Genomic DNA, 16,873 nt, shown 5'->3' with positions numbered 1-16,873 from the left:
ATTTTGATTGTATTTTGGGAATAGATATGCTGACTTTGTATCACGCTACTGTGGATTGTTATCAGCGTCTGGTACAGTTTCATCCGGATGAGGATGATAGCTGATACTTTTATGGTGACGGTGCGCGACCTCCGATGCCACTTGTATCGGCTCTGAAGGCATGTCATTTCTTAGAGTCAAATGGGGAGGGCTATCTTATCTATGCAGTTGATATGTCCACGAGTAGTTCGGGTATCGATCAGTTACCGGTTGTCAGCGAGTTTCCTGACGTATTCCATGATGAGATTTTTGGTTTTCCTCCGGTTCGAGAGGTTGAATTTGGTATTGATCTAGTACCAGGAACTATACCTATATCCCGAGCACCTTATCGTCTGGCACCGTCAAAGATGAGAGATTGAAACAGCAGTTGCAAGATCTGCTTGATAAGGGATATATTCGTTCGAGTGTTTCTCCGTGGGGAGCACCTGTTTTGTTAGTCAAGAAGAAGGATGGATCGATGCGATTATATATTGATTACAGGCAGTTGAATCGTGTCACCATCAAGAATAAGTATCCTTTGCCGCGGATTGATGATCTGTTCGATCAATTACAGGGTACTTCTGTTTACTCTAAGATAGATCTGAGATCTGGATACCACCAGATGCGGGTACGAGACTCAGATATTTCTACGACTGCTTTTAGGACCAGATACGGGCATTATGCATTTTTGGTTATGTCATTTGGTTTGACGAATGCACCGGTAGTCTTTATGAATCTGATGAATCAGGTATTTTGAGAATATCTTGATAGATTTGTCATCGTCTTCATCGATGATATTATTGTCTATTCTCATGACAAGAATGAGCATGCACATCATCTGAGAATTGGGTTGCAGACGTTACAAGAGAAGCAACTGTATGCGAAATTGAGCAAGTGTGAATTTTGGCTTGATCGGGTAGTGTTTCTCGGTCATGTGATTTCTAGTGAAGGAATATCTGTTGATCCTAGTAAGATAGAGGCAGTGCCAAACTGGTCTCGTCCGATGACGGTTGCTGAGATTCGAAGTTTCATGGGTTTAGCGGGTTATTACCGTCGGTTCATAGAGAATTTTGCACAGTTGGCCAGGCCTTTGACTCAGCTTACTCGAAAAATGTTGCCTTCATATGGTCCTCGGATTGTGAGGAGTCATTTCACGAACTGCGTAGACGTCTTACTACTGCACCTGTGCTAACTCTACCTTCTGGATCAGGAGGTTATGTTGTCTATACTGATGCCTCTGGTCAGGGGTTAGGATGTGTTCTGACACACCATGAACATGTTATTGCCTATGCTTCTTTACAGTTGAAGACACATGAGAATAATTATTCAGTGCATGATCTTGAGTTAGCCGCCATTGTATTTGCGCTCAAGATTTGGAGGCATTATCTTTATGGCGAGAAATTTGAGATATTCACAGATCACAAGAGTCTGAAATATTTATTCACTCAGGCGGAGTTGAATATGCCACAGAGATGCTGGATGGATCTCTTGAAGGATTATGATTGTGAAATCAAATATCATCCAGGTTCTGCTAATCTTACTGCTGATGCCTTGAGTCGGCAGGTGAGACTTTCTGCACTTCAAACTAGTGAATTATCTCATATGATTCAAGAGTGCTGTTCATTGAGTTTTACGCTCAAGCACAAGAAAGGAAGAAATGAGATTCGATTGTATACTATTATATCTGAGCCAGCATTGTATTCTCGGATCAGAAATGCTCACATATCTGATGTTAAGACTCAGCGTTTGACACTTCTAGTCAATGGAGTTAATACATCTAGATTCCATTTTCAAGTAGATGGTTTATTGTGCTTATCAAATCGAGTGGTTGTACCTGATGTTGCGGAGCTCAGGAATGATATTCTATATCAAGCTCACAGGAGTCGATTGCCTATTCATCCTGGAAGCATGAAAATGTATAAGGACTTGCGAACCAGATTCTGGTGGAAAGGGATGAAGCAGAGTGTATATCAATTTGTTTCAAGATGTTTGGTTTGTCAACAGGTCAAGGCTGAACACCGACGACCAGGTGGATTACTGCAGAATCTTGAGATTTTTGAATGGAAGTGGGAGCACGTAACTATGGATTTTGTTACCCACTTGCCTATGACTTCGCGTCAGTGTGATGCTATCTGGGTCGTTGTTGACCGTTTGACGAAATCAGCACACTTTATTCCTTACAACCGGCAGTATTCTTATGATCGCATGGCACGCTTATATATCCAGGAGATAGTGCGATTACATGGGATTCCAGTGATCATAGTTAGTGATAGAGACCCGCGATTTACCTCACGTTTTTGGGGTAGTTTTCAGCAGGCGTTGGGTACCACTCTGAGTTTGAGCACTGCATATCATCCGGAGACTAACGGACAGTCAGAGCGGACGATTCGTATGTTGGAAGATATGCTACGTTCTTCTGTCATGGACTTTGGATTATCTTTGCAGTATCAGTTACCTTTGATCGAATTTGCCTACAACAACAGTTATCATCGTAGTATTGATATGACACCTTTCAAGGCATTGTATGGTCGACGGTGTCGTACTCCGTTATTCTGGGATGAAGTCGGGGAACGACAAGCCGAGGGTCCTGAGTTGGTGCAGCAGATTGTAGACAATGTAGATATAATCAAGCGGAGGATCAAAGCTGCTCAATATAGACAAGCCAGTTATGCTAATATTCATCGCAGGTCATTGTAGTTTGAGCCTGGTGAGTATGTATTCTTACGAGTGTCACCTTTCAGGAAGGTGATGAGGTTCGGTGTGAAAGGCAAATTATCACCTCGTTTCATTGGGCGTTTCCAGATACTGGAGAAGATCGGAGATGTTGCTTATCGTTTGGCGTTACCGCCATATCTTTCTAGTATACATAATGTTTTTCATGTGTCGTTACTTCGAAAGTACATAGCTGATGAATCACATGTGATTCAGTCTTCTGATATTCAGTTAGAGCCAAATCTGTCTTATGTTGAACGACCACTTCGTATCCTAGACAGGAAGGAGAAAGTGCTTCGGAACAAGACTATACCACTTGTGATGGTAGAGTGGCAGCGCCGAGGCGTTGAGGAAGCAACTTGGGAAACCGAGAGCCATATGCGAGCAGAATATCCTGAGTTGTTTGCTTTGTACTTTTGATTAACATGTAAAAGATGTAATTACAGTTGTTGTAATAAGCCATAAGATTGATATTTCATTATGATTACTGCTTTAGATTTTATTTCGCGGGCGAAATATCTAAAGGTAGGGAGAATGTAGTAACCCGCATCTCAATTTAAGTAATAAAATGATTAATCAAAACTAAAAAGATAAGTAAGAGAACGGAGCTTCCGTTGGCGAACGGACGCAACGATGGAGGGGCAGAACGGACGCAATGTTCCTCAGAATGGACGCAACGAACCTTGAGATACAGGCAGGCATGAGGTGGCCTAATGACTAAGCTACGAGTTTTGACAAGTGTCAAACATGCAGGAACGGACACAACGAACCTTGAACGGATGCAACGTTCGTGTCCGGAATTTTTGGCTATAAATAGGGGTCTCCGGAGTTCATTTTCAAATACGAATTCCAAGTTTCCTTCTTCGATCAGTTATATAGTGTGAGTTATACACTTTAGGGCCCTATCGGTTATAATAGAGGTTCTGGAATAACCAAGGTGTGGTTATAGTCATCCGGGACTAGCGACTTCAAAGGGCTTACTACGGACGAAGGTATGGTCCGGGAATCTATTTAAGTTTTGGAAGTACTTATTAGCTTAGTTAAGGCTTATAGAACTTGTGTAGTGATACGGTGAACTTTTGAATATAGGCTTGGAACCTAGGATCTACTATACTTGAACTAGCCTAGAGGTACGTACATTGACTGATATTGCCAGCGAATATACATGTTTATATGTTGCATTTATTTGGCATTATTATATGAAGTGATATATGATTTACTGCTTTCTATACTCATATGTCATGTGCATATACACGTTGAGCCTATACCTTGTTATACCTGATTATAGAGCCGCTCAGCTCTATACTCGATAGTCTGTCACTGAGAGTACCGCGATGGCGGGGACATGTATGTCTGACTACTCTGGTGTACTAGACGAGTGTGGTTGCACCCAAAGTTTGATCCGTGCGGTGGCAGCACTCATGTGGCGTCGGTACTGAGCATGACTTTTCAGATGACTCTTTACCAGTCATCATGTTGCATGCATTATATAAATATGTTTACTCATGTTTATGTACTAGGCGTTAGCACTCACGTCCTAGTTGTTATCTTGGATACCCTATTCCACGGGGCAGGTCGCAGGATGGACGGAGCTGGTAGTTTAAGGCAAGACTAGGGAGCAGGAGCCTTGAGGAGTTAATTATACAGCAGGATTCGATATAGGTGTATAATGTTTACTTTTAAGTTTTTCGATATGGTTATATCACAACATTATTAAGCCTGGATATATTTTACTAAGCTGATATGTAATTTATGGATTATGTTTTCGCACGTTTTACTCTGTTAAGTTTTTTGCTTTATTAAGTTTATTGCATGCTATTAGTTGCCAGTTAGTAGGTGATTCCATGTAGGGTCACTAGAGGGTGTCCAAGAAACAAAACACTGGACATGAGCGAATACGCTCCATACGATAAGTATGAGTATACAAACCTAGTATGATGCATGTAAAATTACTGGGTACTGGTGTTGGTTAACACAATATCTACTCAGTCTGCGCCAATGAGTATGTAGTACCATATGAGGACAAATCCGATAGGTACCTCCACACACTTGTCTGATCCACTGTAGCATCAGTCCTCGTCATCATGGTGTCTCCCGATGTCAGACAATATATCAGGGAATGCATGACTGAGCGACACTACTACTATGGCTATCTCGAAGGAGATTCGGCTCAACATGAATATGCACATGCAGCATAATATATCTGTTTGCACAAAAAATGGCTTGAATGGGTGTGTTGCGGGCGTGCCAGGGACAAATATGCCAAAATGAAATGAAAATAAAAATAAAAATCTACCTTCTAAACCAAGCAAAAAAGTAATCGTCCTTCTCAATTCCACCGGTTATATACCAAAAAACACAATAAATTATAAAGACAAAGTCTTAATAACAATCGAATTTTCAACTTTCTTACTACAAACTTGAAAATGACAAATGTTTGTCATCAAAACATAAAATAAACGTCGAGTTGATTGGTTGTATGAAGAACCCCTTTTAACTTTAGTTGAAACTTGCAATGTGGAAAAGAAATAACGAACTTTCTAATTATTAAGTTTTAATTTTATACTACAATGACATTATATTATATTGTTGGAAAACTGGCGGTCAGATCAATCACGATTGATACCCGGTGCAGCGGAAGTTTAAAAATTTTGTTATGGAACAATTCCATAGTGTGGGTATCAACCGTTCAACGATTAAATTATTGTGTGTGTAAAATTTAAATAACAGTTATTAAATTTTACCTCCAATCTCGCAACGAGATTAATGGACACCAACAGATTTGATCTGCTCTTGTTGTCTCTCCCTGGAACCGATGAACTCCTTCAATCAGGTCCACGAACAGAGGTTTAATCCCTCTGATAGATTGCACTAGAAAATCTATCAGAAGTTTTCTGCGAAGAGAATAAACGAATCTGATTCGCTATTCCAGACTGCAATTCAAAATCACAGACCGGAAAATCTCGGGCAGAGGGGGAGGGGTCGGCCGAATGCTTTGAGAGAGAGGAGGGTTTCGAAAATTTGCTCTCAAAATTATGACCTGTTGTGTGTAATTTCTGTACTGAAATAACTTATTTATAATGCAGGCCACTAACACCTTAGGGCCCATTAATCATAAGCTGGGGCCTGACAAGCAAAGCCCGCTCGTTCAGAAATTAATATAAAATTCATCGTGACTCCGATTGATGAAACGATTTCACCAATGTGCACAGAAACCATTTCTGCACGTTTTAAAGTCAAAATAAATTTTCCTGAATCCGAATTCAGTGGTTTCCAAAAATGTCCATCCCTATGTCATTTTAGGAAACCCTACTCCCTTACTCTTAATTAAGAAGTCCAACTCCTTAGTTCATTAAATTTAACTCTTTAAATTTAACTATCTCAACGGGGATTAAAACTCCATTACACTGTGTGACCCTCAATGGTTCAGGGATACAGCTAGCCGTGGGCTCACAACTCCTTGTGACTCGGAACAACACTTTCCGACTTGCCCAACGAATCATGGTAAAGCGCCTAGCAACATCGCCCCATGATTCCCTAGGTATCACTGATAGTGCCTACAAGAACCAGTAGATTTTGGTTAGCGTACAGTACGGTCCCTTCATCCATATATCCCGATCGAATCAACAACCATTGGTATATCGAGAGTCGCTCAAGATTCGATAACTATGCAATACATCTTGAAGATCAAATTAGTGACATCGCATGTGCTACTAAGAAACCATTTCTTAAATCACATCAAGTACTCTGGCCAGAGATTTGTCACACTAATATCTCCTCAGATCGCATAGGATATCCACACTCGCAAGTATGTGGTGAATCCTTGACAACAATGCATTGACTCCTATATGTGTCGTAACTGTACCCAATCTCGACACCTGATGACCCCCATAGAGTCGGTAAACGAGTCAAAGCACAGCACTAGCATATAGAGTCTCCATGATGTTTCAAGTCGTAAGGACTAATGGTGTACAACCAAAACCGCGGACTTTATCCACTCGATAAGTGATAACCACTTGGAAAGTCCGGATAGGGTAGTTCGATTATTCATCCTATGAATATCCATTTGCATGCTTCGAACATCTCTATGTTCCCTACCAATGAAACGTGGTACTCCGCATCGCAAATGCTAGTCTCAAACTCGAGCGATCCTTATCCTTATTATCGGACGGCTCAATCGACTAGGAACGGTTTTAGAACATACAGTGACTATAAGATGTATTTCATGATAGACATCTCCATGTTCTACCACATCTTACATACACTATAGTATATTCAAGGTCTTTATCAAAACAACAATAGTATATCACAATATAACAATATGAAGTAATATAAAGTCATTGCCATAAAAGTGTAAATAATATTAAACAAAAGATTGTTTATACAAAGAGTCATCAAAGCCCATAGCCACACAGTTGGCTCACTGGGCACCCACTCTTACAATCTCCCACTTGCCCTATAGCCAACTAGTCATACTACGTAGACCCATTGCTTCGCGATGTTTGTCAAACAATGGTCCTGGCAAAGGCTTAGTAAGCGGATCAGCGATATTGTCTGCAGAGGCCACTCGTTCGACAGTGATGTCTCCTCTTTCCACAATCTCCCGGATGATGTGGTATTTCCTCAGTACGTGTTTGGATCTTTGATGAGACCTTGGTTCCTTTGCTTGAGCAACGGCACCCGTGTTGTCGCAGTATACCGGGACTGGACCAACAAATTCAGGAATGACGCCCAACTCTTGGACGAAATTCCTCATCCAAACGGCCTCTTTAGCAGCAGCTGATGCTGCAATGTATTCAGCCTCAGTGGTGGAATCCGCTGTGGTGTCCTGCTTGGAACTCTTCCAAGAGACAGCACCGCCATTGAGCATGAACACAAATCCAGAGGTTGACTTCGAGTCATCCACGTCACTTTGGAAGCTAGAGTCGGTATAGCCTTCCAATTTGAGTTCTCGTCCTCCATAAACCATGAACATATTCTTAGTCCTTCGCAAGTACTTAAGAATGTCCTTCACGGCTTTCCAATGCATTTGACCAGGATTAGACTGATATCTGCTCGTGACACTCAGAGCAAATGCTACATCCGGTCTAGTAGATATCATCCCATACATGATACTACCTATAGCTGACGCATATGGTACGTGTGTCATATTCTCTATCTCTGCATCAGTCTTGGGACACATAGACTTGGATAGAGAAACTCCATGACACATGGGTAGATGTCCTCTCTTGGACCCATCCATTGAAAACCGTTTCAATATGGTGTCGATGTAGGTTGATTGTGTGAGTCCTATCATTCTCTTAGATCTATCTCTATAGATCTGTATCCCAAGAATGTAGGATGCCTCACCCAAATCCTTCATCGAGAATCTACCTGATAACCATATCTTTGTTGACTGCAACATCCCTACATCATTCCCAATGAGTAGGATGTCATCAACATAAAGTACTAAGAATGTAACAGCATCCTTAACTACTTTCTTGTACACGCACGGTTCCTCCGGGTTCTTGATGAAACCAAAATCTTTTATTGTTTCATCAAATTTCTGGTTCCAACTTCTTGATGCTTGTTTTAGACCATAAATTGATCTCTGAAGCTTGCATACCTTATGCTCGCTTCCCATGGATGTGAACCCCTCTGGCTGCTTCATATAGATTTCTTCCTTAATGTCTCCATTAAGAAAAGCAGTCTTCACATCCATTTGCCATATCTCATAGTCATACCATGCAGCTATGGCAATAAGGATTCTTATGGACTTGAACATAGCAACTGGTGAAAAGGTTTCATCATAGTCAACTCCTTGCCTTTGAGTATAACCTTTCGCCACCAATCGCGCCTTGTAGGTCAATACCTTACCATCAGGCCCAAGCTTTCTTTTGTAGATCCATTTACACCCTATTGGAACAATTCCATCGGGAGGATCTACCAAAGACCAAACTTGGTTTGTATGCATCGAATCCAATTCTGACTGCATAGCTTCAAGCCATAAATTCGAATCCGCATCAGAAATTGCTTCCTTGAAGTTTCTTGGATCACATCCAATGTCGGGTTCATCTTGATCCCCTTCAAGAAGAAGACCATATCGAACTGGAGGTCTAGAAGTCCTTTCGGATCTTCTAGGTGCAGGCGTGTCCAGCAATGGTTCCTGAGGTGTAGGATCGTTATTTTGTATTTCGGGTTCTTCTCGAACTTCTTCGAGTTCCATCATCTCGCCTTTCTTATCCAATAAGAATTCCTTCTCCAAGAAGGTGGCATTCCTAGAAACAAACACCTTTGTTTCAGCAGGATAATAGAAATAATATCCGACTGAATTCTTCGGATACCCTACAAAATAACATAAGCTGGATCGACTATCCAACTTATCTCCCACTGTCCGCTTCACGTAAGCAGGACATCCCCAAATCCTCAAGTACGAATACTTAGGAGCTTTGCCATTCCATAACTCGTATGCTGTTTTGTCCACTGCTTTAGTATGGACGTTGTTCAACAACAATACCGCCGTTTCAAGCGCATAGCCCCAAAACGAAGGTGGAAGCTCAGTGAAGCTCATCATAGATCGAACCATGTCCAACAAAGTTCGATTACGACGCTCCGATACACCATTAAGCTGTGGTGTCATAGGAGGAGTCCACTGAGAGAGAATCCCATTCTCTTTCAGATAGTCCAAAAACTCGGTACTCAAGTATTCTCCACCTCGATCCGATCGAAGTGCTTTAATACTTTTACCTAGCTTGTTTTCTACTTCAGCCTTGAATTCTTTGAACTTTTCAAATGCTTCAGACTTATATTTCATTAAATATAAATACCCATACCTTGAATAATCATCAGTAAAGGTAATGAAGTAGGTGTGGCCATGTTGAGTCCCTACTCTAAATGGACCACAAACATCTGTATGGATCAAATCCAACAGATTTTGACTACGCTCAGGCTTCCCCTTAAAATGAGATTTAGTCATTTTTCCTTTTAGGCAGGATTCACAAGTAGGTAGAGAGTTAATATCAGACATATCAAACATGCCCTCTCCCACTAGCTTGTTCATCCTCCTTGAGGAAATATGACCTAGTCTAGCGTGCCAAAGGTTTGCCGGGTTTTGACTATCGATTTTCCTTTTGTTTGTTGTCGCCGGTTTGTCAATACAATTCACTGGAACGTCTTTTAGTTTTAAATTGTATAGATCGTTTTCAAGTTGTCCATTTCCAATTAAACATTCATTCTTGTAAATATTGCAAATCCCATTCACAAAATTACAAGAATAACCATCTCTATCAAGCATAGAAATAGAAATAATGTTTTTAATTAAATCTGGCACAAATAAAACATCTCTCAACAATAATTTAAAACCATTCTGCAAAATCAAACAAACATCTCCAATGGCCGTAGCTTCAACTCTGGAACCATTCCCGAGCCTCAGCTGGGTCTCACCCATTCTAAGCCTGCGACTTCTTGTCATCACCTGCAAATCATTGCAAATGTGAGATCCACATCCGGTATCCAATACCCAAGAAGTTGTATTAAGTGACATGTTTATTTCGATATAGAACATACCCTTTGCAGTTCCTAACTGCTCAAGATACTCCTTGCAGTTGCGCTTCCAATGACCCGGCTTCTTGCAGTAATGGCAAACATCCTTGGATTTTCCATTGTTTGAAGCCTTTGTCTTTTGCTTCTTCTCGGGTTCCACTTTCTTGGGTGGGGCAGAACGTTTCTTACCCTTCATACTTGGCCCCTTCTTAGCAGAAGATGAGGAGCCCACCAAGAAAGCTGGCTTATCCTTCTTAAGTGTGGATTCATATGTAACGAGCATATTGACCATCTCTTCAAGGGTGGCCTCTATCTTGTTCATATTAAAATTTATCACGAATCCATCAAATGAAGAAGAGATAGAAGCAGCAAGTCCACATTGAGTTCATGCTCCAACACCAAATCAAGGGTCGCTAACTTCTGTATGAGCCAAATCACTCGTACCCCATGATCACGGACCGAAGTCCCTTCACGCATGCGGCACGTCATCAACTCCTTAACAGTAGAGAACCTTTCAGCCCTCGACTGAGCCCCAAAAAGTTCCTTGAGTTGCGCGTGAATGTCAGCAGCATTCACCGTGTTCTCAAATCGCCTCTGGAGTTCATCAGACATCGAGGCTTGCATATAGCATTTGGTCTTGATGTCATGGTCACACCATGCATCAAGTTTGGCCAATTCCTCCGGACTTATGTCAGCTGGTGCTTCCTTCGGAGGTGCTTTCTCTAACACGTAGAGCATTTTCTCCGAAGTTAAGACAATCTTCAACTTCCGGAACCATTCCGTATAGTTGGCGCCAGTCAGCTTGTTTTGTTCGAGGATCGAGAATAAAGGATTTCGCGAATTCATTGTATGAAATACTGAAAAGGAAAACAGACATATATCAATGATTGTTTAACAATTTACTAAGACATAAAATAGGCGAATTTAATTTTATGAATCTCACTCCCACTATTTTAACGATTTCACCACCCTCTAGTGAAAACGGGAAACTTTTTCCTTAGTGAGAACATGGAGTCCAATTGACAAACTTATGGTCCCGAATAATATCAGCCAACCATAATTCTCAAAAGGTAGAGCCCAATTGCTTCCAAAGCAACCCCCATGTTTTTACCTCATGTCCAATAAGGGCCCAATAATATGACGCCGTTTAAAGTGACATGTCAAGATGACCCATCAATATTAAGTTGTGATGGACGGTCGCCATGTGGATCCCCCAATAATATGAGCCGATCCCATGGGAGTTCCACCCAACTTACAACATTTGTCGATCCAATGTACAGCTTTCCGACGGACGGGCCCCCCAATAATATGAGCCGGACCGTATCCGCGGGTAGCATCACATACATTGACCGTTGATGGAAGGTAGGAACATTTAAACAATATTTAAATTTCCTTTATTTATCTTGATATAAATTTTAAATCATATTTAAAATGAGGGATTTTATTTATAAAATTATTTGTCTCATCATATTTAATTTATTGCATGCATTGCCGGATTCACGCAATTTATGTCTAAACATGCATACAATCATAATATCACATATTATATAGGATGATCGATTCCATTTCTAATTGACCCGTGGTTGCCAATCACGGGTCTTAGTCCAATCCTAGGTAATATGCAGTATGCAAATGCAATCCTATTACATATGCTTCCAATTTACATTTCTTCAGTCTTCATTGTCTGCTGGGCCCACCATCTTCAAATCTTGATCTCCCACTAAATCTAATGTATTTACAATAAATAACAATGACAAGTAGGGGATACATTTTTAGGGGGTGGGAACGGGCTATAAACCAAGCCCACTTTTATTACATATGACATTCATATCGGGCCATAAACCAGGCCCATTAATAAAACCAACAATAATAAAGACAAAATGTAAATTCCTAACATACACCTACAAAATTGGTCATGACAATCGATCATCCTTATCCAATAACATTTAATTCAAAATTAATTTATTGGATAACATGCTGTGGCAATTCAAATTTAAACAAGATAAAATCATATTTTATATATAAAATCTCATTTCACATAAAATCATATTTTATCTCTATATCAAATAAAATCATATTTTATCTATAAAATCCAATTTTACAAATAAAATCATATTTTACTTAATATATCATAAGATCATATCTTATCATCAATTGTACCAAAATAATTGATTTCAAAATTCAATTTACGGATAAAATATTAAAATTTTCCAAAAATTCAAATTTATCCAAAATCAATTTTAAAATTTACGGACTCGAACAATTCGATCCGAAATCTCGTGAACCAATCAAAAACAATTTTTGACCGGACCAAAAATAAAATTTTAAATATTAAAATTAATTTTTAAATAAAATTATAATTTTTCCCGCGGGCCGCCCGGGACACTCCCGGGCCGGCCCGCACCCGGGGCGCGGGCCGGGGGCAGCCCGGCTGCCCCCTTAGGGCAGCGCCTGGCGCCGCCCCTGGGCGGCGCCGTGCGCCGCCCTGGGCGGCGACGGTCGCCGCCTTGGGCGGCGCCGTGCGCCGCCCGGGGCAGCAACAATTGCTGCCCCACCGGGCAGCGATCCAATCGCTGCCCGGGTTTTGCCCCGAAAAAATTTTTTTTTTTATTTAAAAATATTTATTTTGTTTCAAAAACCGAGACTCAAAAATTTTGTACAATTGATTAATTTAATCGTTTGATCTGAGCAACCTGGCTCTGATACCACTGTTGGAAAACTGGCGGTCAGATCAATCACGATTGATACCCGGTGCAGCGGAAGTTTAAAAATTTTGTTATGGAACAATTCCATAGTGTGGGTATCAACCGTTCAACGATTAAATTATTGTGTGTGTAAAATTTAAATAACAGTTATTAAATTTTACCTCCAATCTCGCAACGAGATTAATGGACACCAACAGATTTGATCTGCTCTTGTTGTCTCTCCCTGGAACCGATGAACTCCTTCAATCAGGTCCACGAACAGAGGTTTAATCCCTCTGATAGATTGCACTAGAAAATCTATCAGAAGTTTTCTGCGAAGAGAATAAACGAATCTGATTCGCTATTCCAGACTGCAATTCAAAATCACAGACCGGAAAATCTCGGGCAGAGGGGGAGGGGTCGGCCGAATGCTTTGAGAGAGAGGAGGGTTTCGAAAATTTGCTCTCAAAATTATGACCTGTTGTGTGTAATTTCTGTACTGAAATAACTTATTTATAATGCAGGCCACTAACACCTTAGGGCCCATTAATCATAAGCTGGGGCCTGACAAGCAAAGCCGCTCGTTCAGAAATTAATATAAAATTCATCGTGACTCCGATTGATGAAACGATTTCACCAATGTGCACAGAAACCATTTCTGCACGTTTTAAAGTCAAAATAAATTTTCCTGAATCCGAATTCAGTGGTTTCCAAAAATGTCCATCCCTATGTCATTTTAGGAAACCCTACTCCCTTACTCTTAATTAAGAAGTCCAACTCCTTAGTTCATTAAATTTAACTCTTTAAATTTAACTATCTCAACGGGGATTAAAACTCCATTACACTGTGTGACCCTCAATGGTTCAGGGATACAGCTAGCCGTGGGCTCACAACTCCTTGTGACTCGGAACAACACTTTCCGACTTGCCCAACGAATCATGGTAAAGCGCCTAGCAACATCGCCCCATGATTCCCTAGGTATCACTGATAGTGCCTACAAGAACCAGTAGATTTTGGTTAGCGTACAGTACGGTCCCTTCATCCATATATCCCGATCGAATCAACAACCATTGGTATATCGAGAGTCGCTCAAGATTCGATAACTATGCAATACATCTTGAAGATCAAATTAGTGACATCGCATGTGCTACTAAGAAACCATTTCTTAAATCACATCAAGTACTCTGGCCAGAGATTTGTCACACTAATATCTCCTCAGATCGCATAGGATATCCACACTCGCAAGTATGTGGTGAATCCTTGACAACAATGCATTGACTCCTATATGTGTCGTAACTGTACCCAATCTCGACACCTGATGACCCCCATAGAGTCGGTAAACGAGTCAAAGCACAGCACTAGCATATAGAGTCTCCATGATGTTTCAAGTCGTAAGGACTAATGGTGTACAACCAAAACCGCGGACTTTATCCACTCGATAAGTGATAACCACTTGGAAAGTCCGGATAGGGTAGTTCGATTATTCATCCTATGAATATCCATTTGCATGCTTCGAACATCTCTATGTTCCCTACCAATGAAACGTGGTACTCCGCATCGCAAATGCTAGTCTCAAACTCGAGCGATCCTTATCCTTATTATCGGACGGCTCAATCGACTAGGAACGGTTTTAGAACATACAGTGACTATAAGATGTATTTCATGATAGACATCTCCATGTTCTACCACATCTTACATACACTATAGTATATTCAAGGTCTTTATCAAAACAACAATAGTATATCACAATATAACAATATGAAGTAATATAAAGTCATTGCCATAAAAGTGTAAATAATATTAAACAAAAGATTGTTTATACAAAGAGTCATCAAAGCCCATAGCCACACAGTTGGCTCACTGGGCACCCACTCTTACATATATTATATTATATATATATATATATATGTATATATATCTTTCATATTCAATTCCATAGTTCGCAGAACATTTTAATCATATTTTTTTTGTATAATTTCACAAAAATATTCAGTACTAGATTTTGGGTGCAGGATTGAGAGGCCTCCCTCTATTGTCTATGCTAAACTTGAAGCAATTTTGGTCGGTTTAAATATGGCTCGGGACAATGATTTCTAGATTCACTTTATCACTTCGGATTCTTTTTTGGCAGTGCAAGCAGTCACAGAGGAGGATATGAGTTATACGACTGCGCTTGAGGATGAGATCAGATTTCTACTTGGTCTTGCTTTTAATGGCTCTCTACGACACGTTCGAAGATCGGCTAATAGAGTAGCTCATTCGCTTGCTTCTTTTGCTATTTCTAACTCCACACTTTTTGTTTGGGTGCGGGGTGCTTTTTCTTTGTGGTTGATAAAACTTGTAATCAAAGACCTTTCATGATTCAATAATATTACAAGTTTTATTCAAAAAAAGTATCAAAAAAATAATTAATTTTTATCTATATATTTTGATTGATAATTTAGTTTTATGAAAATTAATTCTTTATTTTTTTATATGCACATAAGTATGAAAGCTAGTTATTATATAAATTTATTCCTAGAAGCTAATTTTTAAAAAAAAATTCTTTAATTTGTTAGATACCATGTTGTTACTCAATTTTTTTCCAAATATCCATTTATCATCGTTCTATTATTCATTTATCATTGAAAAGTTTAAGACAATGTTATATGCACAAATGTTACAAAATGCAATTGAAATTACAAAATTATCTCTACACTTTATTTGAAAAAAATCTTTTAAAAATGCATTTAAGATAATTTTTTAATTACAAATATAATTTATAACTCAATTTGTAATCCAATTTATACACAGGGGCGGATCCAGGACGTAAAATTTGGGGGGGCCGCATATTAAGTGACGAATATGTGCGACAGTATTAGAGTTACCAATTTCCAACGATGATTATTTATTTCGCTCTTTTGACTTTAGGTTTATACACTATTTTCTAAAACTTTCTCTTTGAGTGTGATATATAAAAGAAAAAATTGAGAAACTTTATGTTCGAGAGCCACATATATCTGTCGATATTATTAACGAAATAAAATTAACTTAATAAAACTCCTAATTTTTTGTAATTTTATATTTAATTTTTAAAATTTAAATTTAAAGTTTAGAAGTATTTTTTTAAACTAATTTTTTAAATATTTTTTAATACGAGAAAAAATTGAGGTAAAATAAATTAAGAAGTAATGTTTTAGTTTTATAAGAAATTCTCATACTTTCTATATATGAAAAAAAATAAGTCAATTTAATGAAGATTTAATAATAGACATTAAAATTATCTCAATTAAAAAAGATTGAATAAGTGTCAATTAATGCATGAGTTCAAGAAAAATAAATAAAAATCATTAATCCATGAGTCAAAGACAAATAAATTAAAAAACTATAAATGAAAAATAGTAATTTAATTTAATAAAGGCTTAATAATAGATATTAAAATTGTCTCAATTAAAAAAGATTGAAGATGTGTCAATTAATCAATTAGTCCAAGATAAATAATTATTTTTAAAAAAACATTAATCTATGAGTTTAAGATAAATAAATTAAAAAAAGTGAAATTTGGGGGAAGAAGGTTTCGAACCGTTGCCCATTTCCAAAATAAAACTGTGCAAGCCATCTAGGCTAGAGACTTAAACATAAAATTTGGTAGTTATTAAAATTAATATACATACTATATAAATATATTCATATATAATACTAAAAAATTTTAAACTTTTCGGCGGGCCGTGGCCCCGGTCCTTACGTAGATCCGCCCCTGTTTATACATGTAGCAGGATCCGTCTAATCTTTGTCTTGTGGTGGAAGGATGTAAACGAGTTTGGTTTGAGTCTTGACTTTCACGTGTTCTCATTTATTCATCTTACTTTTTGTGAGCTCACTGCTGACGTCAATAAAGTTTTCCCCGACAAAAAGCTCATTAATTAATTTTGCTATAAATTCCCAAGTACCAGTCAATG

Source organism: Henckelia pumila, chromosome 2 (assembly GCF_033568475.1).
Source record: "Henckelia pumila isolate YLH828 chromosome 2, ASM3356847v2, whole genome shotgun sequence".
Lineage (NCBI taxonomy): Eukaryota > Viridiplantae > Streptophyta > Magnoliopsida > Lamiales > Gesneriaceae > Henckelia > Henckelia pumila.
The sequence above is the reverse complement of the archived record's forward strand: the minus strand, read 5'-3'. Positions refer to the sequence as shown.